Source organism: Zea mays, chromosome 7 (assembly GCF_902167145.1).
Source record: "Zea mays cultivar B73 chromosome 7, Zm-B73-REFERENCE-NAM-5.0, whole genome shotgun sequence".
Classification (NCBI taxonomy): Eukaryota; Viridiplantae; Streptophyta; class Magnoliopsida; order Poales; family Poaceae; genus Zea; species Zea mays.
In genome coordinates, this window is record NC_050102.1 from 13,466,112 (window position 1) to 13,485,930 (window position 19,819).

Consider the following 19,819-nt stretch of genomic DNA (forward strand, 5'->3'; position numbering starts at 1 on the left):
CGTATCGACCATCGTGCCTTTTCCCGCGGCTGACTGACTTGTGACCGATGTGCTCGGTTGGCACTGTCAGGTCATGCGCAGGGTCGCCTCGAGTCGCGGTACTGGTTCCGCAGTCGAGGAGGCACGGTAGTGGCGCGAGTGGCGGTGCAGTTTCTTGTACGCAGTAACCGGCGCGCCGGTTACATGACGTGTGGGCCTGGGCCTCCATGTTGGACGCGTCGAAGTCGAAAGGGTGCGCCCCCTTGGTGCGGTTGCATGCCGCCTGCATGGCGGTCCGCCCTTTCGCCCGCTGGCCTGGGCGGAAGTGGATGAATGCTCGTAACCGCTGGGCAGTTGTGCGCACCGCGCGCGGCGGTTTGGCTTTTTTCTGCCCTAGGCCATCTTGCACGACGCGTGGGACCCAGCCCCCGTGTCATAGGGGGAGGACCTTGGAGCGTGTTGGAGAAGACTCAGCCCGCGACGGCTGAGGACGCAAGTGGGGAGAGTTGCCTTTAAAAGGAGGGTGACCCCCTTGAAAGGCAACCATGTCTTTGCGCTCCCCTCATGCATCGCGTCTTTCCACCTTCCGAGCCCCCGGGTGGGGGGCGCTCGCGGTTCTTCCGCCTTGTCGTTGTTGGAGGAACACAACTTCACGGAAGTTGGTACCTTTCAGCCATCGTTCGGCTTCAAGGATTTTCATCAGGCAGCCCGGCTGCGTCCCCTCGCCGGTGGTCACCCAAGACGGTGACCACCAGTTCGATGGTGGGGAGAAGCGAGCCGAGCAGCGATCTCTGCACCGCCCTCAGCTTCAAGGATCTTCATCATCCTTGCTGGGGCGGCGAGCGAGGTGAGCCGGGGCTCTACCTCTCGCACGGGTCGGCTGGCCACCCCTTCTTCTAGCTTCTGCTAGTGGAAACCATCCTCCAGCTCTGCGGAGGAGGCGTCCTCCAGCCATGCCGGGGAAGGCGAACTGTTGCTGCCCAGCTAGGATGCAACATTTCGTCCTCTGTCCTCGCTTTTGTGGCGAGGACGGGAGCGAGGACCTGCCGGTGCGCTTTGGAGCGGCCTGCGCTCGCTGGTGCGGCGTTGGTGGACAGGCGGACGCCGCCATTGGTGCTGACGTGGTGGCAGCTGGAGAAAGCTTCTCCACCGTCGAGGCCGTCAACGCCGCCTACGGACCGACCTCCGGCTCTTTGGCTTTAATGTCTGGTTCGCGTCCCTTGAGTGGGGACGCGAACGAGAGCCTCCCGGTGGCTGCGTCCGTCCTGGGACCATGGCTGCTGCTGCAGAGGTCGCCGGCGAGTCGCCCGGAGCCTGTCGCCCCGCAGGCTCTCCGGTGTGGAGGTTGTTCATACCCGCGGGGGCGGAACCGGAGTTCAGTTTGTAATGGCACCTTGAGTGCCGGTGTCTGTTCATTGTGGCTGTCGGGGCCTGAACATGTATGTATTTTTGGCACGAAGCCATGTTTTTTCCTCATTTCGAGCACTAGGACTCGCCTGTCGGCTAACTGAACCGCTTAACCAAGTGTGAGTCGCCTCGTGTGAAGGTGACGAGTGAGGTATCCGTATCCCGGAGGCGTAGGAGTCCCTCGGCTCGGTCGGCCTCGCTGCCCGAGGCTTCTCTTACTTAGTTAAGGGAACCCTCGACCGCTCTTCGATGAGCCGAAGCCAGAGGCAGCAGTGTTAGCATGGACAGAGGCAGAGTTGGCTCAAAAAGAAGACTTCGTCGGCCGGAGCCTGGCCGGGCCGTCCACTGGCGGGATCGACACCGGAGTTGAGTTGCCGAGACCACGTGTCGGGCTGGTGTCCTCGGGGGACAGCTGGCTGAGGCTTCGGGGCGGCCGGCCGAGCCGTCTGCTCGGGCCGAATTCCTGGAGAAGACCCTAGCGGGGATGGCCCGGGCGCGGTGCCGACGTCGTCCTTCGGAGTGGAGATCCTCCGACCGCGTTGCCGTCCGAGGCTCGGTCGGACTTCATCGAAGGTGGAGTTGACGCCGAGGGTGCTGCTGCTCCCCTTCTATCGACGTCTGAGCCTGCAGGATTGGTTCATCTTGTAGTGTGCGTATGTTTTCTGCGGCCGTCGAGGCCCAAACATACTGTGGTCGTGTTGTAAAGCTGTGTTTCTTTTCCTCCTGTTTCGAGTATCTGGACTCATTTGTCGGTAACAGAATTGTTTGTCCGAGCGAGAGTTACTTTTCACGGAAGGTGATGAGTGAGGTATCTGTATCCCGGAGTCGTAGGAGTCCCTCGGCTCGGTCAGCCTTGCCTCTTACGTGTACTCTTACTCGTCCGTAGGATTCTGTTATCGATATAGTCGAGAAGGCCCGAAAAATCGTTTCGGCGGAAGAGTTTTCGAGCGTGAAGACTTGTTCGGTCCGCGGAATCGCTTATCCGAGCTTGAGTTACTTATCGCAGAAGGTGATGAGTGAGTTATTCGTATCCCGTAGGCATAGGAGTCCCTCGGCTCGGTCAGCCTTGGCTGCTATGTGTACTCCGTCGTTTTCAGGATCCCACTTTCGAAGTAGTCGAAAAGCACGAAAGACGTTCTGGCAGAAAAGATCTTTTCCAAGGAAAATTTTGACACAGAGGGGGTTCCCCCTTCTAGCCCCCGAGGGAGGGTCGGGCTTTGCCGAGGCAAGGCTGACCCTTCCTTGATGGTTATACTTTGTGCGTGAACGAGGTGTACGAACGACTTGAAAGCATCTTAAGGGTAGAAGCGACATAGCTGCCGGATGTTCCAAGCGTTGTCGTAGACCTCGCCTTGACTGTTGGCCAGCTTGTACGTCCCAGGCTTCAGAACCTTGGCGATGACGAACGACCCTTCCCAGGGAGGCGTGAGCTTGTGCCGCCCTCAGGCGTCTTGTCGCAGCCGAAGCACCAAGTCGCCCATCTGGAGGTCTCGGGACCGAACCCCTCGGGCGTGGTAGCGTCGCAGAGACTGCTGATACCGCGCCGAGTGTAGTAAGGCCATGTCCCGAGCCTCTTCTAGCTGGTCCAGTGAGTCTTCTCGGTTAGCTCGATTGCTTTGGTCGTCGTAGGCCCTCGCCCTCGGAGAACCGTATTCTAAGTCTGTGGGCAAGATGGCCTCGGCCCCATAGACTAGAAAGAACGGTGTGAAGCCCGTGGCTCGGCTCGGCATTGTCCTTAGACTCCAGACCACCGAGGGGAGCTCCTTCATCCATCGCTTGCCGAACTTGTTGAGGTCGTTGTAGATCCGTGGCTTGAGTCCTTGCAGAATCATGCCGTTGGCACGCTCTACTTGCCCATTCGTCATGGGGTGAGCCACAGCGGCCCAGTCCACCCGGATGTGGTGATCCTCGCAGAAGTCCAGGAACTTTCTGTCGGTCAACTGGGTGCCGTTGTCGGTGATGATGGAGTTCGGGACCCCAAAGCGATGGATGATGTTGGTGAAGAACGCCACCACCTGTTCAGACCTGATGCTGTTTAGGGGTCGGACCTCGATCCACTTGGAGAATTTGTCGATGGCGACTAGCAAGTGCGTGTAGCCCCCGGGTGCCTTCTGCAAGGGACCGACGAGGTCCAGACCCCACACAGCAAACGGCCAGGTGATGGGTATCGTCTGCAGAGCCTGAGCGGGCAAGTGGGTCTGCCTTGCATAGAATTGATACCCTTGGCAGGTGCGGACAATTCTAGTGGCATCGGCCACCGCGGTCAGCCAGTAGAAACCTTGTCGGAAGGCATTTCCAACAAGGGCTCGAGGCGCTGCGTGATGACCGCAAGCCCCCGAGTGTATTTCTTGTAAGAGTTCCTGGCCTTCGGCGATGGATATGCATCGCTGGAGGATGCCTGAGGGGCTGCAGTGGTAGAGCTCCTTCCCGTCCCCCAGCAAGACGAACGACTTAGCGCGCCGCGCCAATCGCCGAGCTTCGGCTCGGTCGAGGGGTAGCTCTCCTCGGTGGAGATATTGCAGGTACGGGGTCTGCCAGTTTCGATTAGGCGTGACCCCGCTCAGCTCCTCCTCGACGCGTAGTGCCTCACCCTCGGGGGCCGAGGGTGCCTCGGGCTGGGCCGAGGCCTTCTCAGGCTCGGGCGTGTCGTCGGTCATGACTGAGGGTTGATGTAGGTCTCAGGAGAAAACGTCCGGGGGAACCGTTGTTTGCCCCGAGGCTATCTTAGCCAGCTCGTCCGCAGTCTTGTTGTATCATCGGGCGACGTGGTTGAGCTTGAGCCCATAGAACTTGTCTTCCAGGCGCCGAACCTCATCGCAATAGGCTTCCATCTTCGGGTCGCGGCAGTGGGAGTTCTTCATGACTTGGTCAATGACAAGCTGCGAGTCACCGCGAGCGTCGAGGCGTCGGACCCCTAGCTCGATGGCGATGCGCAACCCGTTGACCAGAGCCTCGTACTCAGCCACGTTGTTGGACGCCGGGAAATGGAGGTGTGGCACGTAGCGGAGGTGTTTCCCGAGGGGCGAGATGAAGAGCAGGCCCGCGCCAGCCCCTGCTTTCATCAGCGACCCGTCGAAAAACATGGTCTAGAGTTCCGGTTGAATCGGAGCCGCTGGAAGCTGGGTGTTGACCCATTCAGCCACAAAGTCCGCCAAGACTTGGGACTTGATGGCCTTCTGAGGGGCGAACGAGATTGTCTCGCCCATGATTTCCACCGCCCACTTTGCAATCCTACCCGAGGCCTCTCGGCACTGGATGATCTCCCCCAGGGGGAAGGATGACACCACAGTCACCGGATGAGACTCGAAGTAGTGTCGCAACTTCCGCCGCGTCAGAGTCACCGCGTACAACAGCTTCTGAATTTGTGGGTAGCGTGTCTTGGTCTCGGACAGTACCTCACTGATGAAGTAGACCGGCCTCTGGACGGGCAATGTATGCCCCTCTTCTCGTCTCTCAACCACGATCGCGGCGCTAACCACCTGAGTGGTAGCGGCGACGTAGATCAAGAGGGCTTCTCCGGCAGCGGGTGGCACCAAGATGGGCGCGTTCGTGAGGAGCGCCTTCAGGTTCCCGAGGGCTTCCTCGGCCTCGGGGGTCCAAGTGAAGCACTCGGCCTTCCTCAAGAGGCGGTACAGAGGTAGGCCTCTTTCGCCGAGGCGCGAGATGATGCGGCTCAGAGCCGCAAGGCATCCCATGACCCTCTGTACGCCTTTCAAGTCCTTGATGTGCCCCATGTTGGTGATGGCCGCGATTTTCTCTGGGTTGGCCTCGATGCCCCGCTCGGAGACGATGAACCCCAAGAGCATGCCTCGGGGTACTCCGAAGACGCACTTCTCGGGATTGAGTTTTATGCCTTTCGCCTTGAGACACCGGAATGTCGTTTCAAGGTCGGAAAGGAGGTCAGAGGCTTTCCTCATCTTGACTACGATGTCATCGACGTAAGCCTCGACCGTTCGACCGATGTGTTGGCTGAACACGTGGTTCATGCACCTTTGGTATGTCGCACCCGCATTCCTCAAACCAAACGGCATAGTAACGTAGCAGTACATGCCGAAAGGTGTGATGAAAGAAGTCATGAGCTGGTCGGTCTCTTTCATCCTGATTTGGTGATACCCTGAGTAGGCATCGAGGAAAGACAGGGTTTCGCACCCAGCAGTGGAATCCACGATTTGATCGATGCGAGGCAGAGGATAGGGAACTTTCGGACATGCTTTGTTCAGACCAGTGTAGTCTACACACATCCGTCATTTCCCTCCTTTCTTTCTCACAAGCACAGGGTTGGCAAGCCATTCGGGATGGAACACCTCTTTGATGAACCCTGCTACCATCAGCTTGTGGATCTCCTCGCCTATGGCTCTGCGCTTTTCTTCATCGAATCGGCGCAGAGGCTGCTTTACGGGTCGGGCTCCAGCTCGGATATCCAGTGAGTGCTCGGCGACCTCCCTCGGTATGCCAGGCATGTCCGAGGGACTCCACGCAAAGACTTTGGCGTTTGCGCGGAGAAAGTCGACGAGCATCGCTTCCTATTTGGGGTCGAGCTTGGAGCCGATCCGTATCTGCTTGGAGGCGTCGTTGCTGGGGTCGAGAGGGACGGATTTAACCGTCTCTGCTGGCTCGAAATTGCCGGCATGGCGCTTCACGTCTGGCGCCTCCTTGGAGAGGCTCTCCAGGTCGGCGATGAGGGCCTCGGATTCGGCGAGGGCCTCGGCGTACTCCACGCACTCCACGTCACATTCGTACGCGTGCCGGTACGTGGGGCCGACGGTGATGACCCTGTTGGGGCCCGGCATCTTGAGCTTGAGGTAGCTGTAGTTGGGGACGGCCATGAACTTGGCGTAGCATGGCCTCCCCAGCACTGCGTGGTAGGTTCCTCGGAACCTGACCACCTCAAACGCGAGGGTTTCCCTTCGGAAGTTGGAGGGAGTCCCAAAGCAGACGGGTAGATCGAGTTGTCCGAGGAGCTAGACGCGTTTCCTGGGGATGATCCCGTGAAAAGGCGCTGCGCCCGCCCGGACCGAGGACAGATCGATCCGCAGGAGCCCGAGGGTCTCGACGTAGATGATGTTGAGGCTGCTACCTCCGTCCATGAGGACCTTGGTGAGCCTAACGTTGCCGATGACGGGGTCAACAACGAGCGGGTATTTCCCCGGGCTCGGCACGTGGTCGGGATGGTCGCCCTGGTCGAAGGTGATGGGCTTGTTGGACCAGTCTAGGTAGAATGGCGCCGCCACCTTTACCGAGCAGACCTCCCGACGCTCTTGCTTGCGATGCCGAGCCGAGGCGTTCGCCACTTGCCCACCGTAGATCATGAAGCAGTCGTGGACCTCGGGGAACTCTCCTGCCTTGTGATCCTCCTTCTTATCGTCGTTGCGGGCCCTGCCACATTCTGCAGGTGGCCCGGCCTTGTGAAAGTGGCACCGAAGCATGGCGCACTCCTCAAGGGTGTGCTTGACGGGCCCCTGATGATAGGGGCACGGCTCCTTGAGCATCTTGTCGAAGAGATTGGCGCCTCCGGGAGGTTTCCGAGGGTTCTTGTACTCAGCGGCGGCGACAAGGTCCGCGTCGGCGGCGTCGCGTTTCGCTTGCGACTTCTTCTTGACTTTCTTCTTGGTGCCGCGCTGAGTGGACGCCTCGGGGACATCTTCCGGCTAGCGGCCCTGGGGCTGCTTGTCCTTCCTGAAGATGGCCTCAACCGCCTCCTGGCCAGAGGCGAACTTGGTGGCGATGTCCATTAGCTCGCTCACCCTGGTGGGGGTCTTGCGACCCAGCTTGCTCACCAGGTCGCGGCAGGTGGTGCCGGCGAGGAACGCGCCGATGACATCCGAGTCAGTGATGTTGGGTAGCTCAGTGCGTTGCTTCGAGAATCGCCGGATGTAGTCCTAGAGAGACTCTCCCGGCTGCTGGCGGCAGCTTCGGAGATCCCAGGAGTTCCCAGGGCGCAAGTACGTGCCCTGGAAGTTGCCGGCGAAGGCTTGGATCAGGTCATCCCAGTTGGAGATCTGCCCCGGAGGCAGATGCTCCAGCCAGGCTCGAGCGGTGTCGGAGAGGAACAGGGGGAGGTTGCGGATGATGAGGTTGTCATCGTCCGTTCCACCCAGTTGGCAGGCCAGCCGGTAGTCCGCGAGCCACAGTTCCGGCCTTGTCTCCCCCGAGTACTTGGTGATAGTAGTTGGGGTTCGGAACTGGGTCAGGAACGGCGCCCGTCGTATGGCTCGGCTGAAAGCCTGCGGACTGGGTGGTTCGGGCGAGGGACTCCGATCCTCCCCGCTGTCGTAGCGTCCCCCACGCCTGGGGTGGTAGCCTCGGCGCACCCTCTCATCGAGGTGGGTTCAACGGTTGCGGTGATGGTGCTCGTTGCCGAGGCAACCCGGGGCCGCAGGCGCTGTGTTGCGCGTGCGCCCGGTGTGGACCGAGGCTTCCCGCATGAATCGGGAAGTCGCGACGCGATGCTTTGAGGGGTATCCCTGCCTTCGGGAGGTAGAGCTTTCGGCCCGTCGGACCGTGGCATCCTCCAGGAGATTCTTGAGCTCTCCCTGGATATGCCGCCCTTCGGTGGTTGATGGCTCCGGCATCACGCGGAGAAGTATTGCCGTTGCAGCCAGGTTCTGGCTGACCCCACTAGAAGCCGGTGGCAGCCTTGTTCTGACATCGTCGGCGATGCGGTGCTGGATGCCCTGGGGTGGATGACGCGCTTCTCTGGCCGGAGCTTGGTCTGCCCATTCCTGCCCGATGTTCCGGCGGAACGGCTCAAGGGTTCCTGCTCCCTCGTCGAGCCTGGCCTGCATCTCGCGGATTTGCTCGAGCTGTGTGTCCTGACCCCCCCCCCGCAGGGACTGGGACCACAGCTAGCTCCTGAAGGATGTCAACGCGAGGCGCAGGCCTAGGGGATCACCGTTTTCCGGTATACCAAGATGGTTGCCTTCGCCGGGACCCCCTAGATCGACGTGGAAACATTCACGACTTGGGCCGCAATCCTCGTCGCCGAAGCTGCGGCTACCGTCGGAACAGTCAGAAAGGCAGTAGTCGCATGCGGTCATGAAGTCCTGCATGGCACTGGGGTTGCCAAGTTCGGAGAAATCCCAACAAAAGTCGGGCTCGTCATCTTCCTCGGAACCCGAGGGCCCGTAGGTCGAGACGGCCGTCAGCCGGTCCCAGGGTGACCGCATACAATACCCCGGAGGGTTTGAACATGCCTTTATAAAAGCGTCCACCAAACGGGGTCGCTTGGTGGGTCGCAGCTGGATCTTAAAGGCACGAGATGGGGACCGGTTGGTACCTCTTGGTCGACGGGCGGTGGCAAAGTTGCATCGGGGGCAGACTGCACCGTCGTCTCAGGTACGAGGGTGACGCCCAGCAAGTCCTTGGCGAGCGTGCTGGCGTCGTCCGTCCGCTTGGAGTTGGCGTGTTGCGGGGAAACGGCGCTCGTCTTCGTCTCAGACACGAGGTTGATGCCCGACGTGTCCCCCGTTGGGGCATCGACGCCGTCGACTCGCTCGACAGCTGACGAGGTGCCGCCTCCTGCTTGGCCTTGGTTGCCCGTCTCCTCCTCTGTCGGCGGGGGAGGCGACGGGACAAACCCGAATGTTGTTCTTCCGCCACGTGGGGAAGACGTCGTCGATTCCGCCGCCGGCGGGCGGGTTGTCGGCCGCCATTGTCGCTGTCGTGCGGCGGGGGAAGGAGTATCATGTCGTAGCCGCCGTCGAGGGACATGAACTCAAGACTCCCGAAACGGAGCACCGTCCTGGGTTGGAAAGGTTGCTGGAGACTACCCATCTGGAGCTTGACGGGAAGCTGTTCGTCAACACGCAGCAGGCCCCTACCTGGCGCGCCAACTGTCGGCGTTTCGACCCCGGGGGGTCCCTGGACCGACGAGTAAATTGTCGCCGCGTGTCCCAGCCCAGATGGGTCGGCGCGAGACGGAGCACGAAGGGGGGAAAACAAGGAGACAGGCGTAAAGGGGAAACCCGCGGCCTTCGTGTTTGTCCTGCGCCCAGGTCGGGTGCGCTTGCAGTAGGGGGTTACAAGCGTCCGCGTGGGAGGGAGCGAGAGGCCTGCACGCGTCGTCCCGTCCTCCCCGCGTGGCCCACCTTCTCGTACGAGTGTCCTGGGCCTTCCTTTTATAGGCATAAGGAGAGGGCCCAGGTGTACAATAGGAGATGTAGCAGGGTGCTAATGTGTCTAGCAGAGAGGAGCTAGTGCCCTAAGTACATGCCGTCGTGGCAGCCGGAGAGGTTTTGGCACCCTGTTCATGTGATGTCGTGGCTATCGGAGGAGCGCTGGAGCCTTGCGGAAGGACAGTTGTCGGGGCTGTCGAGTCCTTGCTGACGTCTCCTTGCTTTCGTAAGGGGCTGAGAGCCGCCGTCGTCATGGAGCACGCGGGGCGCCATCATTATTTGTTTACCGGGGCGAGCCAGATGGGACGCCGGTCTTGTTCCCCGTAGCCTGAGCTAGCTAGGGGTAGGATAATGATGGCCCCCCTGTGACGTGGTCGGTCCGAATCCTGGGTCGGGCGAGGCGGAGGCTCCTCCGAGGTCGAGGTCGAGTCTGTCTTCCGAGGTCGAGGTTGAGTCCGAGCCCCAGGTCGGGCGAGGCGGAGTTCATCGTCTTCCGGGGCCGAGGCCGAGTCCGAGCCCTAGGGTCGGGCGAGGCGGAGTTCGTCGTCTTCCGGAGCCGAGGGCGAATCTGAGCCCTGGGTCGGGCGAGGCGGAGTTCGTCGTCTTTCGGAGCCGAGGCCGAGTCCGAGCCCTGGGGTCGGGCGAGGCGGAGTTCGTCGTCTTCCGAGGCCGAGGCCGAGTCCGAGCCCTGGGGTCGGGCGAGGCGGAGTTTCCTATGGCGCCCGAAGCCGGACTTAGCTGTTGTCAGCCTCACTCTGTCGAGCAGCACAGCAGTCGGAGCGACGCAGGCGGCGCTGTCCTCTTGTCAGGCCGGTCAGTGGAGCGGCGAAGTGACTGCGGTCACTTCGGCTCTGTCGATTGAGGGGCGCGTGTCAGGATAAGGTGTCAGGCCATCCTTGCATTAAATGCTTCTGCGATACGGTCGGTCGGTGTGGCGATCCGGCCAAGGTTGCTTCTTGGCGAAGACTGGGCCTCGGGCGAGCCGAAGGTGTGTCCGTTGCTTGAGGGGGCCCTCGGGCGAGACGTGAATCCTCCGGGGTCGGCTGCCCTTGCCCGAGGCTGGGCTCGGGCGAGGCGAGATCGTGTCCCTTGAGTGGACCGAGCCTTGACTTAATCGCACCCATCAGACCTTTGCAGCTTTGTGCTGATGGGGGTTACCAGCTGAGATTAGGAGTCTTGGGGGTACCCCTAATTATGGTCCCCGACATCTATGATGGGGGAGTTGAAGTATTTCTTAGGATTTCAAGTGAAACAACTCCAAGAGGGCACCTTCCTAAGCCAAACGAAGTATACTCAAGATATTCTAAGCAAGTTTGGGATGAAGGATGCCAAACCCATCAAGACACCCATGGGAACCAATGGGCATCTCGACCTCGACACGGAAGGTAAGTCCGTGGATCAAAAGGTATACTGGTCGATGATAGGCTCTTTACTCTATTTATGTGCATCTCGACCGGATATTATGCTTTTCGTATGCATGTGTGCAAGATTCCAAGCCGACCCTAAGGAAGCTCACCTTACGGCCGTAAAACGAATCTTGAGATATTTAGTTTATACTCCTAAGTTTGGGCTTTGGTATCCTAGGGGATCCACATTTGATTTAATTGGTTATTCGGATGCCGATTGGGCAGGGTGTAAGATTAATAGAAAGAGCACATCGGGGACTTGCCAGTTCTTGGGAAGATCCTTGGTGTCTTAGGCTTCAAAGAAGCAAAATTTCGTAGCTCTTTCTACCGCCGAAGCAGAGTACATTGCCGCAGGCCATTGTTGCACGCAACTACTTTGGATGAGGCAAACCCTTAGGGACTATGGTTACAAATTAACCAAAGTTCCTCTTCTATGTGATAATGAGAGTGCAATCCGCATGGCGGATAATCCCGTTGAGCATAGCCGCACAAAACACATAGTCATTCGGTATCATTTCTTAAGGGATCACCAACAAAAGGGAGATATCGAGATTGCATACATCAATACTAAAGATCAATTAGCCGATATCTTTACCAAGCCACTAGATGAACAAACTTTTAACAAACTTAGGCATGAGCAAAATATTCTTGATTCTAGGAACTTCTTTTGTTGATTTGCACACATAGCACATTCATATACCTTTGATCATGTCTCTTTTCATATGCTATGACTAATGTGTTTTCAAGTCTATTTCAAACCAAGTCATAGGTGTTGTCGGCGTTTCGAGACAGGGGGGTCCCTAAGCCGACGAGTGAGTGTGCTGCGTGCCCCAGCCCAGATGGGTCGAGCGCGTGGGCGAGCGCGAAGGGGGGAGAGGCGAGGCGGCCGGAGCCGAGCGTGAGAGAGGTGGAAGTCCCGCGGCCTTCGTGTTCGTCCCGCGCCCAGGTCAGGTGCGCTTGCAGTAGGGGGGTTACAAGCGTCCACGCGGGTGAGGGAAGCGAGCGGCCCCAAGAGAGCGCCTGTCCCATCCTCGGTCCCGCGCGGCCAACCTTCTCTGAGAAGGCCCTGGTCCTTCCTTTTATAGTCGTAAGGAGAGGATCCAGGTGTACAATGGGGATGTAGCAGAGTGCTACGTGTCTAGCGGAGGGAGAGCTAGCGCCCTAGGTACATGCCAATGTGGCAGCCGGAGAGATCTGGGCACCCTGCTGGCGTGATGTCGTGGCTGTTGGAGGTGCGGCGGAGCCTGATGGAGGGACAGCTGTTGGAGCGGTCGAGTCCCTGCTGACGTTGTCCTGCTTCCGTAAGAGAGCTAGGGGCCGCCGTCGTCATAGAGCTTGTGGAGCGCCATCATTGCCTCTCTGGCGGAGCTGGCCGGATGAGACGCCGGTCTTGTTCTCCGTGACCCGAGTCGATTCGGGGTGGGATGATGATGGCGCCTCCTGTTGACGTGGCGGTCTGTGCCCTAGGCAGGGCGACGTGGGGTTTCCTCCGAAGCCGAGGTTGAGTCTGCCTTCTGTTGCCGTGGCCGAGCCCGAGCCAAGGGGTCGGTCGAGGCGGAAGTCGTTCGGCCGAGGCCAGGGCGGAGTCCGAGCCCTGGGGTCGGGCGAGGCGGAGTTTCGTCGTCTTCCGGGTCTTAGCCCGAGTCCGAGCCCTGGGGTCGGGCGGAGCGGAGTTCGCCGTCTTCCGGGTCTTAGCCCGAGTCCGAGCCCTGGGGTCGGGCGGAGCGGAGTTCGCCGTCTTCCGGGTCTTAGCCCGAGTCCGAGCCCTGGGGTCAGGCGGAGCGGAGTTCGCCGTCTTCCGGGTCTTAGCCCGAGTCCGAGCCCTGGGGTCGGGCGGAGCGGAGTTCGCCGTCTTCCGGGTCTTAGCCCGAGTCCGAGCCCTGGGGTCGGGCGGAGCGGAGTTCGCCGTCTTCCGGGTCTTAGCCCGAGTCCGAGCCCTGGGGTCGGGCGGAGCGGAGTTCGCCGTCTTCCGGGTCTTAGCCCGAGTCCGAGCCCTGGGGTCGGGCGGAGCGGAGTTCGCCGTCTTCCGGGTCTTAGCCCGAGTCCGAGCCCTGGGGTCGGGCGGAGCGGAGTTCGCCGTGGCGCCTTTGGCGAGGCCTGACTGCCTGTCAGACTTACTCTGTCGAGTGGCGCTGCAGTCGGAGTGGCGCAGGCGGCGCTGTCCTTCTGTCAGACTGGCCAGTGGAGCGGTGGAGTGACGGCGGTCACCTCGGCTCTGCCGGAGGCGCGTGTCAGGATAGAGGTGTCAGGCCTCCTGTGCGTTAAGTGCCCCTGCAATTTGGTCAGTCGGTGTGGTGATTTAGTCAAGGTTGCTTCTGAGCGAAGCCAAGGCCTTGGGCGAGCCGGTGATGTGTCCGCCATAAAAAGGGGGCCTCGGGCGAGACGGAAGTCTCTCGAGGTCGGCTGCCTTCGGCCGAGGCTAGGCTCGGGTGAAGCGTGATCGAGTCACTCGTGTGGACTGATCCCTGACTTAATCGTGCCCATCAGGCCTTTGCAGCTTTATGCTGATGGGGGTTACCAGCTGAGAATTAGGCGTCTTGAGGGTACCCCTAATTATGGTCCCCGACAGTAGCCCCCGAGCCTCGAAGGGAGTGTTAGCACTCGCTTGGAGGCTTTTGTCGCACTTTTTCGCAAGGGGACCAGCCTTTCTCGGTTGCATTTCGTTCCGGTGGGTGCGCGCGAGCGCACCCGCCGGGTGTAGCCCCCGAGGCCTCGGAGGAGTGGTTACACTCCTTCGAGGTCTTAATACTTCGGCTGGTCTGGTTGTTCCCTCATGCGAACTGGCCGTAGCCCGGGTGCACGGTCGGGGCCCAAGCTCTCGGGCTGGTATGTTGACGCTGTCAACGATTTGGCCGGAGCCGGTTTTTGCGAGAGCAGCCCCCGAGCCTCTGCTCAGGGCGAGAGGACGATCAGGGACAGACTCGGCTTTTTACATACGCCCCTACGTCGCCTTTCCGCAAGGAGGAGGGGGGGAGTGCGCCATGTTACCCTCGATGGGCACCGAACATGGTGTCTCCGGTGAGCTGCAAGCGGGTAATCCGAGTGGACGTCCGTGCCCCGTTCGTTGGGGGTCGGCTAGGGGCCCAGAGGCACGCCCAAAAGTACCTGCGGGTGATTTGTCGGACCCGGTCCCCTGGCGACGGGGTCCGAGGGCTCGATGCCTCCCTCCGATGGGATTCCGTTACAAGATCGTTCCCACTGGTCTCGGAAATGTCCTAGGGTACCTCGGGAGCGCAGCCCGAGCCTCGGTTATGTATCGAACGTACCCCTGGTCATCCCTCGCTCGGTGTCTGAGGCGACTGTGAACCCTTCGGGGGCCAGCCTTCGAACCCCTGATCAGTAATGGGCGCGGAGCCCGAGTAGCCTGAGGCGGCCATGAAGCCCTTCGGGGGGCTGGCCTTCGAACCCCTGACCAGTAGTGGGTGTCGGGCCCACGCGATCTGAGGCGACTGTTGAACCCTCGGGGGGCCAGCCTTCGAACCCCTGATCAGTAATGGGGGGCTCGGAGCCCGGTTCCTTCGCGGAGAAGGATCCCTTTCGGGGTATCCCCCTTTCCCGGTCCCTGTTGCAAGAGATAGAGAAAGAGGAAAACGGAAAAGGATACGAAATCGGACGACGTGGCGTACCTTTTCTGACGCGGTTATTACGGCGAAGGTGAAGCGTCGCGCGCTCCTCCTGCCAGAAGCGACGCGCGTCTCGCCGCGGAGTTAATGCGACGGGGTGAGTGGTTGGCGGGGCGGCCGTTGCGCGCGTGCGATCCGTTCGAGGAACGGGTCACGGGTGCACCGTCTTCACGCCGTGAGAGGAGGCTCCCTTGCTGTCTCAGGATGGGACGTGAGCCTGGCTGACGACGTGACTGCTGTGCCCGCCCGCCTGCCACCGCTATTACTGCCGGCCCACTTTCGGTCGCTTTCACCGACGCGCCAGTCTGGCGCTGTTGGGTCGCCTCGAGTCGTGGCATAGGCTTCGCAACCGAAGGGGCGCGATGGTGGCACAAGTGGTGGTGCGGTTGCTTGCATGCAGCAACTGGCGCGCCGGTTGCTCGACGCGTGGGCCTGGGTTCCAGGCTGGCGTGTCAGGAGTCGGAGAAGCGCGTCCATCTGGCGCGGTTGCATGCCGCCTGCATGGCTGCCCGCCCCTTCTGCCCGTTGGTCTGGGCGAAAATGGGGGGTCGCCTGTAACCGCTGGACGGTCGTGCGCACCATGCGCGGCGGTTTGGCTTCTTCTGCCCTGAGCCGGCTTGCATGACATGCGGGACCCAGCCCCCGAGTCGCAGGGGAGGGCCTTGGAGCGTGTTGGAGAAGACTCGGTCCGCGGCGCTTGGGGGCGCACGTAGGGGGAGTTGCCTTTAAAAGGAGGGAGGCTCCCTTCGTAAGGCAACCATGTCTTCTTCCTCCCTTAAGCGTCGGGTCTTCCCGTCTTCCAAGCCCCCGGATGGGGGGTTTCCGCCGCCTTTCCGCCTCCTCGTTGGAGGAACGCAACTCCATGGGAGCTGGTACCTCTCAGCCATCGTTCGGCTTCAAGGATTTTCATCACGCAGCCCGGTCGCACCCCTTCACCGGCGGTCACCCGAGATGGCGACCTCCAGCTTGATGGTGGGGGAAAGCGAGCCGGGCTGCGGCCTCTGCCCCTTCCTCAGCCTCAAGGATTTTCGTCATCCAGGCCAAGATGGAAGACGAGGCGAGTCGGGGGGCCGCCTCCGCGTGGGTCGGCTGCCCCTTTCTTCCCCCTGCGCCCGGGGGTGAAGGGCGTCCTTGAGCCCCACGGAGACTTCCTCCAGCCATGCCAGGATATGCAGGGCGCTAGGGGCCCTGGGTCCCCATCTCCCTGCCTGAATGGCTGGTTCTCGTCCTCAGCGGGGGGGGAGCCCTTCTGCCGTGACACCTCCCCCAAGGCTGCTGCTTACGCTGCTTCGCCGTCTGGGGCAGGGGAGGTGGCCGTCGCGGTTGGAACGGGCGGCAGCGAGCCGCCCATCGTTCTTCAGCTACTCCGCAGGCCTTCCCCTTCGGAGGGGGGTTGTTCGTTTATTGTGACTGTCGAGGCCTGAACGTGTATGTAATTTTGGCACGGAGCCGTGTTTTTTCCTCATTTTCGAGCACTAGGTCTCGCCTGTTTGATTATCTGAACCGCTTTACCAAGCATGAGTTGCCCCGTGTCCAAGGTGACGGGTGAGGTATCCGTATCCCGGAGGCGTAGGAATCCCTCGGCCCGTTCGGCCTTGTTATGTGAGGCTCCTCTAGCTTAGTTGAAGAGACCCCTCGGTCGCCCTTCGGTGGATCGAGGCCGGGGGTAGCGATATCAGTATGAACAGAGGCGGAGTTGGCTCGAGAATGGGAACCTGGTTGGCCGGAGCCTAGCCGTGTTGTCCGTCAGCGGGGCCGACGCCAAAGTCGATCAGTCGAGGCCTCGGATCGGGCTGGCGCCCTTGGGAGCCGGTTGACCGAGGCCCCAGGGGTAACCGGTTGAGCCGCCTGCTCGGGCCGGATTCCCGGAGGAACCCCTGGACCGCGGCGCCGCCCGAGGCTGGGTCGGGCTTTGCTGAAGACGTCGTCGATGCCGAGGGTGCTACAGCTCCCTTCGGCGTGAAGACCCGAGCCTGCAGGATCCGATCATCTTGTAGCGTGTGCTTCCTGCGGCCGCCGAGGCCAGAAGAAAACACCCTCGCTGCACTTGCGAAGCTGCGCCTTTTTTCCTCCTGTTTCGAGCATCTGGACTTCGTCGGTAACAGGGATGTTTGTGTGAGCAAGAGCTGCTTTTCGCGGAAGGGACGAGTGAGGTATCCGTATCCCAGAGGCGTGGGAATCCCTCGGCTCGGTCGGCCTTGCCGCTTACGCGTACTTTCACCCGTCCATGAGGCCCTGTCCCCGACTTAGTCGAGAAAGCTTGAAGGACTGCTTCGGCAGGAGAGCTTCCGAACGTGATGACTCGTTCGGTCCACGGAGTCGCTTTATCCGAGCGCAAGTTACTTATCGCAGAAGGGGACGAGTGAGGTATCCGTATCCCGGAGGCGTAGGAGTCCCTCGGCTCGGTCAGCCTTGGCTGCTTACGTGTACCTCGTCGTTTCCAGGATCCGCTTTCCGAAGTAGTCAAGAAGCACGAAAGAAATCCTGCTAAAAAGAGATCCTTTTTCGAGGAAAAATTCGACGCAGAGGGGGTCTCCCCCCTTTTAGCCCCCGAGGGAGGGTCGGGTTTTGCCGAGGCTAGGCCGACCCTTCCTTGACAACTAAACTTTGCGTAGGTGCGAGGTATATGAACAACTTGAAAACATCTTAAGGATAGAAGCGACGTAGCTGTTTGATGTTCCAAGCGTTGCCGTAGATCTCGCCTTGATTGCTGGCCAGCTTGTATGTTCCGGGCTTCAGAACTTTGGCGATGACGAATGGCCCTTCCCAGGGGGGCGTGAGCTTGTGCCTCCCTCGGGCGTCTTGTCGTAGCCGAAGCACCAGGTCGCCCACCTGGAGTTCTCGGGACCGGACCCCTCGGGCGTGGTAGCGTCGCAGGGACTGTTGGTACCGCGCCGAGTGTAGTAAGGCCCTGTCCCGAGCTTCCTCCAACTGGTCCAGCGATTCCTCTCGGCTGGCTTGGTTGCTTTGTTCGGTGTAGGCCCTCGCCCTTGGGGAGCCGTATTCCAGGTCAGTGGGCAAGATAGCTTCAGCCCCGTAGACCAGGAAAAACGGCGTGAAGCCCGTGGCACGACTCGGCGTCGTCCTTAGGCTCCAGACCACCGAGGGGAGTTCCTTCATCCATCGCCTGCCGAACTTGTTGAGGTCGTTGTAGATCCGAGGCTTGAGCCCTTGTAGAATCATGCCGTTGGCACGCTCTACCTGCCCATTCGACATGGGATGAGCCACGGCGGCCCAGTCCACCCGGATATGGTGATCTTCGCAAAAATCCAAGAATTTTTTGCCGGTGAACTGGGTGCCGTTGTCGGTGATGATGGAGTTCGGGACCCCGAAGCGATGGATGATGTTGGTGAAGAATGCCACCGCCTGCTCGGACCTGATGCTGTTCAGGGGTCGGACCTCGATCCACTTGGAGAATTTGTCGATGGCGACCAGCAGGTGCGTGTAGCCCCCGGGCGCCTTCTGCAAGGGACCGACGAGGTCCAGACCCCATACAGCGAAGGGCCAGGTGATGGGTATTGTCTGCAGAGCCTGAGCAGGCAGGTGTGTCTGCTTCGCATAGAATTGGCACCCTTCGCAGGTGCGGACAATTCTAGTGGCGTCAGCCACCGCCGTTGGCCAGTAGAAGCCTTGCCGGAAGGCATTTCCAACAAGGGCTCGGGGTGCTGCGTGGTGGCCGCAAGCCCCCGAGTGTACTTCTTGCAGCAGTTCCCGACCTTCGGCGATGGGGATGCATCGCTGGAGGATGCCCGAGGGGCTGCGATGGTAGAGTTCCTCTTCGTCGCCCAGCAAGACGAATGACTTGGCGCGTCGCGCTACCCGCCGAGCCTCGACTTGGTCGAGGGGTAGCTCTCCTCGACGGAGATATTGCAGGTATGGGGCCTGCCAATCTTGGTCTGGCGTGGCCCCGCTCTGCCCTTCCTCGACGTTCAACGCCCCGCCCTCGGGGGCCGAGGGTACCTCGGGCTGAGCCGAGGGTACCTTGGGCTGAGCCGAGGATACCTCGGGCTGAGCCGAGGGTACCTCGGGCTGAGCCGAGGGTACCTCAGGCTCGGGCGCGTCGTCGAGCTTGACGGAGGGTTGATGCAGATCCCGGGAGAAGACGTCCGGGGGGACTGTCGTTCGCCCCGAGGCTATCTTGGCCAGCTCGTCTGCGGTTTCGTTGTAGCGCCGAGCGATGTGGTTGAGCTCGAGCCCGAAGAACTTGTCTTCCAGGCGCCGAACCTCGTCGCAGTAGGCCTCCATCTTCGGGTCGCGGCAGTGGGAGTTCTTCATGACTTGGTCGATGATGAGCCGCGAATCACCGCGGGCGTCGAGGCGTCTGACCCCTAGCTCGATGGCGATCCGCAATCCGTTGACCAGAGCTTCATACTCGGCCACATTGTTGGACGCCGGGAAGTGGAGGCGCAGCACGTAGCGCAAGTGCTTTCCGAGGGGCGAGATGAAGAGAAGGCCCGCACCGGCCCCCGTCTTCATCAGCGACCCGTCGAAAAACATGGTCCAGAGCTCCGGTTGGATCGGAGTCGTTGGTAGTTGGGTGTCGACCCATTCAGCCACGAAATCCGCCAACACTTGGGACTTGATGGCCTTCCGAGGGGCGAACGAGATCGTTTCGCCCATGATCTCCACTGCCCACTTTGCGATCCTGCCCGAGGCCTCTCGGCACTGGATGATCTCCCCCAGGGGGAAGGATGACACCACAGTTACCGGATGGGACTCGAAGTAGTGTCGTAGCTTCCGCCTCGTCAGGATCACAGCATACAGCAGCTTTTGAACTTGTGGGTAGCGGATCTTAGTCTCGGACAGCACTTCGCTGATGAAGTAGACCGGCCTTTGAACGGGCAATGTATGCCCTTCCTCCTGCCTTTCGACCACAATCGCGGCGCTAACCACCTGAGTGGTCGCGGCGACGTAGACTAAGAGGGTTTCTCCGTTCGCCGGCGGCACCAAGACTGGCGCCTTTGTAAGGAGCGCCTTCAGGTTGCCGAGGGCTTCCTCGGCCTCAGGGGTCCAAACGAAACACTCGGCCTTCCTTAAGAGGCGGTACAGAGGCAGACCTCTTTCGCCGAGGCGTGAGATGAAGCGGCTCAGGGCCGCGAGGCATCCCATGACCCTCTGTACCCCTTTTAAGTCCTTAATGGGTCCCATGCCGGTGATGGCCGCAATCTTCTCCGGGTTGGCCTCGATGCCTCGCTCAGAGACGATGAACCCTAGGAGCATGCCTCGGGGCACCCCGAAGACACACTTCTCAGGATTAAGCTTGACTCCTTTCGCCTTGAGACACCGGAAT